Genomic DNA, 7,401 nt, shown 5'->3' on the forward strand with positions numbered 1-7,401 from the left:
TTCAGAACGAGGTACGATCACTACGAGTTCTTAGTGATGCCGTTTGGGCTCACTAATGCCCCTGCGGTATTTATGGATTTGATGAATCAGATCTTCAGACAGTATTTGGACCGGTTCGTAGTTGTGTTCATTGATGACATCGTAGTCTATTCAGGAGATGAGACCGAACATGCTGAGCACCTGAGATTAGTGTTGCAAATTTTGCAGGATAAGAAGTTATATGCTAAGTTCAGTAAGTGTGAGTTCTGGTTAAGAGAGGTTAGCTTCTTGGGTCATGTGGTATCCGCATCGGGTATTCGAGTTGACCCGAGCAAAATTTCAGCCATACTTAACTGGAAGCCTCTAAGAAATATTACCGAAGTTCGGAGCTTCCTGGGGCTCGCCGGTTATTACCGACGATTTGTAAATGGTTTCTCGATGATAGCCACACCAATGACGAAGCTACTTCAAAAGGATGTTAAGTTCGAATGGATGAAGGAATGTCAGAAAAGCTTCGATCAACTGAAAACTCATTTGACTGAAGCTCCAATTTTAGTGCAACCCGAATCAGGCAAAGAGTTTGTCATTTATAGTGACGCATCCCTACTCGGGTTGGGTTGCGTATTGATGCAAGAAGGTCGAGTTGTGGCCTATGTGTCGAGACAATTGAAGCCACACGAGAGAAATTATCCAACCCATGATCTCGAGCTAGCCGCCATCGTATTTGCTTTGAAAATATGGCGACATTATTTGTTTGGTGAAAAGTGCCATGTATTTTCGGATCACAAAAGTCTCAAATATTTGATGACTCAAAGAGACTTAAATCTGCGACAAAGACGTTGGCTTGAGTTGTTGAAAGATTACGAGCTTGTCATTGATTACCACCCGGGAAAGGCTAATGTGGTTGCGGACGCCTTAAGCCGAAAATCGCTGTTTGCTTTACGAGCGATGAATGTGCACTTGTCTGTTCTACCCGACAATGTGTTAGTAGTTGAATTAAAGGCCAAACCATCATTGATTCATCAAATTCGTGAAGCTTAGAAAGTCGACGATGAATTGGTTGCAAAACGGGCTGAATGTATTCCGAATATGGAATCCGAATTTCAAATTGATGATGACGATTGTTTGAGGTTCAGAAGTCGGTTGTGTGTTCCAAGAAATTCAGAACTCATTTCGATGATTCTGAACGAAGCTCATTGTAGCCGAATGTCAATTCACCCGGGGAGTACGAAAATGTACAACGATTTGAAACGTCGGTTTTGGTGGCATGGTATGAAACGGGACATCTCCGACTTTGTTTCGAGATGTTTAATATGTCAACAAGTGAAAGCGGAACATCAAGTGCCTTCAGGATTACTTCAGCCGATCATGATACCCGAGTGGAAATGGGATCGAGTCACAATGGACTTTGTGTCCGGACTGCCATTGTCAGCAAGTAAGAAGGATGCGATTTGGGTTGTTGTTGATAGACTGACTAAGTCGGCTCACTTTATCCCCGTGCGTACGGATTTTTCATTGGATAAACTAGCCGAATTGTATGTTTCTCAGATTGTGAGATTACATGGAGTACCTATTTCTATCGTGTCGGATAGAGATCCGAGATTCACCTCGCGATTTTGGAAGAAATTGCAAGAAACTTTGGGTACCAAGCTGCATTTTAGCACCGCTTTTCATCCACAAACCGATGGCCAATCGGAGCGGATAATTCAAATACTCGAGGATATGTTGAGATGTTGTGTTTTAGAGTTTTGTGGTTCATGGGAAAGATATCTGCCTTTGATCGAATTCGCTTACAACAATAGTTTTCAGTCAAGCATTAAGATGGCACCTTACGAGGCTTTATACAGTCGTAAATGCCGTACCCCATTATTTTGGACTGAACTTAGTGAAAGTAAGATCCTTGGGGTTGATTTGATTAAGGATGCCGAGCAGAAAGTCCGAGTAATTCGTGAAAGTTTGAGAACCGCTTCGGATCGTCAAAAGTCGTATGCGGATTTGAAAAGAAAAGACATTGAATATCAGGTTGGAGACAAAGTATTTCTCAAAGTTTCACCCTGGAGGAAGGTGCTTAGATTTGGTCGTAAGGGCAAATTGAGTCCGAGGTTTATCGGTCCGTACGAAGTATCCGAACGAGTTGGACCCGTTGCATACCGATTAATTTTACCCCCTGAGCTCGAAAAGATTCACAACGTTTTTCATGTCTCGATGCTTCAACGATATAGGTCCGATCCATCGCACGTAATTCCTCCATCGGAGATCGAGATTCAATCTAATTTGAGTTACGAAGAAGAACCAGTTCGTATTTTAGCACATGAAGTAAAAGAACTACGAAACAGGAAAATCTCATTAGTGAAAGTACTGTGGCATAAACACGGAATTGAAGAAGCCACTTGGGAACTTGAGGACTCTATGAAGGATCGATATCCAAAATTATTTACCGGTAAGATTTTCGGGGATGAAAATTTCTTATGTGGGGGAGAGTTGCCCAAATTAGACCCTGGTCGGAATGTGGTTTCGAGACCACATTACCGAGCCAAAAATTTATTTTTGTGTTTTAATTACATAAATTTTTGTGTGACAACGAATATATGAGAAATTAAATGCTTAATATTAGCTTTAGGATTGTGAATTAATTCAAAAAGGACCTAGTTGACGAAGTTAGAAAAGATGATAGATGAATTATAAGGAGTAATTAATAATAGGGAGAGGAAGCATGGCTTTGCATGTCAAATTGCCCATAAAATACATGGTGGCCGGCCAAGGAGTGATGATGCTCCACTCATTCTAATGTAATATGTTTTTTTTGGTTAACAAATGATGGGAATAATAATAGGAAAGTGAACAAAAAAAAAATGGGTGTTCATACTTGCCATCTCCTAGCCGAAAAACCAAGAAAAAGAAGGGGAGAAAAATTTTGAAGAAGTTCAGCCATTGCTTGTATTTAGGAGGAGTGTTTGATGTTGTGGCATGAAAATAAGGGAGTTTGAATGCTTAATAAGGAGGGAAGAAGGAGTGTTCATGTTTTCTTTCTTTTGCAATTGTCGTAACTAGAGGAAGAAGAGGAAGCAAGATTCGGCCAAGGTGGTCCTTTAGATCAAGGTATGTTCAATGATATTTTTGGAAGTTTACACAACCTTTGGGTGATGAGTCTAAATTCTATCTATCCCATGGTTGGATTTGGGGTTGTTGGAGAGTTAGGATTCGGCTAAGGAGCTTAAAAAATTTTAGTTGATACCTTGATGCTATTAGCATGCTAGTTATATGGATGTGTTAAGTTGCTTGTTATGTTAGCATGAAAGTTGAAATTGTTAAGCTATTTTGTTGGAGGTGCCGAATTTAGGACTAAGAAGAGAATGAGTATTCGGCTAACATAGTGGAAAGGTGGGTGTTGCCGATTGCTAGATTTAGACTATGGGAGTGGCTATAATGGGCATTAAGATGTGGAACTTAAGAAATGTAGTTATATGTGGATTTACATGATGTTACAAATAGATGTGAAAATATGCTAGATTAGGAAAATTCGATTAAGTGTTCATGAGATGAAATTAGGTGTTTAAATGATGTTATAGTTGACATTGTACATATATACATACATTCGGCCATCTAATTGAGTATGAAGGTGGTGTTAAATCTAATTGTGATGCCCATTCCGAAGTATATATATATACATATATATGTATATATACATAAGTATGCCCATTCGTGATGTTACCTTTAATTATGTGTATAATCGACTAAATGGGTAATTAGTGAGGATGGTTGCCGAATATACAAACATACATATGCATGTGTAATTGAATTATGAATGTTTAGCAAGATGGTTAAACTAGTTGATTTATTGATTAAGCTCAAGGAGTTAAAGGAGGAGAATCAAGCAAAGGCAAAGAAAAGATCATCGAGTAGCCGAGTTGGAACCGTCTTACCCAACACAAAGTAAGTCATTAAGCATATAGTTGTATTAATTTAAATGATCATAACGTCTATGTAATGATGCTGAATGGAATGATAAATATATATATATACATGTATGTATGTGGTGATGAAAGTGTTGGATGAAGAGAAAAGAGGTGAGATGTATTGAGTTGTTGATCTCGGCACTAAGAGTGCGGGTATAAACATTTATGATCATGAGATTGGCGCTAAGTGTGCGGGTTTAAATTGTACAGCACTAAGTGTGCGAGCTTGATTATGTAGCACTAAGTGTGCGAGCTTGATTATGTAGCACTAAGTGTGCGAGTTTGATTATATAGCACTAAGTGTGCGAGTTGATTATATAGCACTGAGTGTGCGGACTTAATATATACTTTTGAATCATTATGAACACTAAGTGTGCGACATTATTGAGTCGATCACGGACAGCGGATCGGGTAAGTACCTTGAGTTCGTGACTAATAGGCGTTACGTTTATATTTGAAGTTGAGCTTGGTAAGTTTGAACCTATGTGACAATTATAATTGAAGTCACGTACATAAGATTTATCGTGGAATAGGTGAAAGGTCGTTTAGTTGTATGATTGTAACGAAAATAAAATGATGTATGAAAATGCCTCGAATATCCTATTGATTAGTATATGGAATGTGAATGCATGACTTGGTATGAGATTGAACCGATAGGTTTGAGGAACTATGGTATGGTTCGGTATGGATGGAGTAACTAGCCTCGTTCCATTTTGCTTCCTCTTGTGATAATGTTATTAATGGATGGTAGTGCATTGCTTATGACTTACTGAGTTATATACTCACTCGGTGTTTCCTTGTCACCTATTTTAGGTTTCTTGGACTCGTCTCTTTTTGCGTGATCGGGCCGTCATTGGAGTCATCACACCGGCTAGCAAGTTTTGGTACTTTCTTCTTAGTCGGCTTAGGAGAACATTTCGGCATGTATAGGCTATTATGTTGTGTTTGAACTTTGGTATGTAAACTTTTAGCCATGCAAAAATGGCATAAATGTTCGGTTGGGTTTGGTTTCATAACGTTAGGTCGTAAATCTTGATAATTCGACCTTTTTATGCCATATGTCATGGTTGATTATTTTTGGTGTTAAAATTCATGATATGGCAATAGTGTAGTAGGGAGATGTTTGACAATGATTAGCCTTTGGCATGGCTAGTCATGATCATAATTGGTGATATGTATGATGAATTACTAGTTAGATCAAGGAGAAATCACGAAATAGGCATAGTTGCTTTCATAACAGATGCTGGCAGCAGCAGTGACGTGAGATTGAAAAATCACTAAAAATAGTAGGAGTGGAATTAATTAATGAATAAATTATGTAATCGAATCTTGATGAGTCTATTTTCATATAGAAGTAACGAAATGATCATATGAACAGTATGTTAAGAGATATTCAGGTTCTCGCGAGACAGGGCCAGAACGGTTTCTGGATTCCATGTTCCGACTTTGGAAATTCATTATAAATTAACCAGAGATAATTAGGAGTCATGCAATATATGTACAAATTCCTCTTTGAGTCTAGTTTCTATAGAAACAAACGGCATCAGAATTGAAGCTCTGTGCAGGGAGATATCCAAGTCGTAATGCGCAAAGGTCAGTGTAGTCGATCCCTGTAATATGGGAGAATTTGACTAATAAACTGTACTAAATGGCCCGACCAAAAATTCTACAAAAATTCTACCATATAGTTATATGAGTCTAGTTCCAAGGAAAATTTACGGAACTGGATTTCGAGTTTCAGAACTCAAGATATGATTTTTAAAGCGACTAGTACGCAGATTGACAGCTTGTTTGGGAAATGTCAAATAAGTGGTTTGAAGTCTGTTAACACCTCGTGTTCGACTCCGGCGACGGTCTCGGGTTCGGGGTGTTACACTTTCCATTGTTTGTGACACTGCAATCAAATGTAAACAGCATATGTTAAGTCAAAATGGAATTAAAAGTATCACAAAACCACTTAAGCATCTCAACAATATTGAGATTCATCAATTAAACAAATCCAAGAAACTAAACATGGAATAATAATAGTAATAATGATAAATTGAAAGTGATGCAGGACCTAGGTGAAATCTTAATGTCTAGATGGTCTTATCATTGCATAAGATTGATACAGCATACCTCAGAAAAACAATAAATCAAAGCACTCTTCTCTAAGAAAAAGGAAGTCAATACAACTATGAACTTACAATGAAAAATATAACACCATTTTTCAGAGTAAATTTATGCCAAATGCTAATTGTTTATTGAAAATATTGAACCTGATGAACACAAAACAGACTTGAATTTAGTAAGACGGCATTAGCATCAGAAATTAATGCACCAATGGTTCTAGCAAAGCAACAAAACCAGAGAAAATGTTGCCAAAATCACCAAAAAAGAATCATAGTCATCTGATCAGCTGCACCAATTACATTCCAAGAAGAGAGTAAATTACACCAAAACAAAAAGAATATTTTATCAACTAACCACTCTTCAAGAAAAACGAATATCAACTCAAATGCATCCTTTGGGAGGATCACCCCTAGTTCTTCTTGAAGCTCCCTCCTGAACAAATAAGATATTTAGCAAGCATTGTGTTTTAACACTAGATCAACCAAAAAGGGATAAATTTCTAACAATAATATGTTTACCAAGTAATAGACGATGGAAAAAATGGGCCAACAAGGTAAAAAGAAAATCAATGGATGCTGATCTCCAAAGACTTTCTTGTGTTGAAAGTTACTACAAAGGAATGGACAATAAGATATTTAAATAAAGAAAGAAAAGAAAAAAAAGAAGACTTAGATGTCTTCACTCCTTCCGAACAAAAAGGTTTCTTGGCCATCTAGAAACCACTAGGTTTACCACCAGTCAGGAAACAATCAATTAGATATTTAAAATAAATGTATGAACCAAATCTAGCAAGTATATAAAACAACAGAAAGTAGCAATGATAAACAAGAACATGGGGAGAATATCTGTGCACGGTACACATAGAAAGATTAAAGACCGAACAGTTTTTCAAATGCCCTATGAAAGAAGCAACACTGAAGACTTGTGGAATTGGATTCACTTATTGTGGTTTTATTAGCGATGAGTTACTGGCAGATATATGGCCAGCACTAGAGATATCCCACAACCCTGGCCACGAGTCCTTGCAGTCTGCATGTTTTTGGAGAAGTAATTCTTGTGTAAACTCAGCAAAAATCCAGACATGGACTGCTTTATGGTAATCCCCATCTCGATGGACATCTCTCCTGCAAAGAGATCACAATGAGTTACATATCAAGAAACTACCATTATAGAGAAACGCCAGTACAGAAATCATAAGCAACCTCTAACACACAATAATACTCAAAATGAAATATTTTATATCAAATGTATGCCTCCATAGCTCTAGCTTGCAAGTTTTCCATTCCCAGTTCCAATTTCAAGGTCCATAAGCAGCCTCCCCCCCAACTCACACACACACTTGAAAACTTTTAAT

This window comes from Gossypium hirsutum, chromosome D11 (genome assembly GCF_007990345.1).
Source record: "Gossypium hirsutum isolate 1008001.06 chromosome D11, Gossypium_hirsutum_v2.1, whole genome shotgun sequence".
Classification (NCBI taxonomy): Eukaryota; Viridiplantae; Streptophyta; class Magnoliopsida; order Malvales; family Malvaceae; genus Gossypium; species Gossypium hirsutum.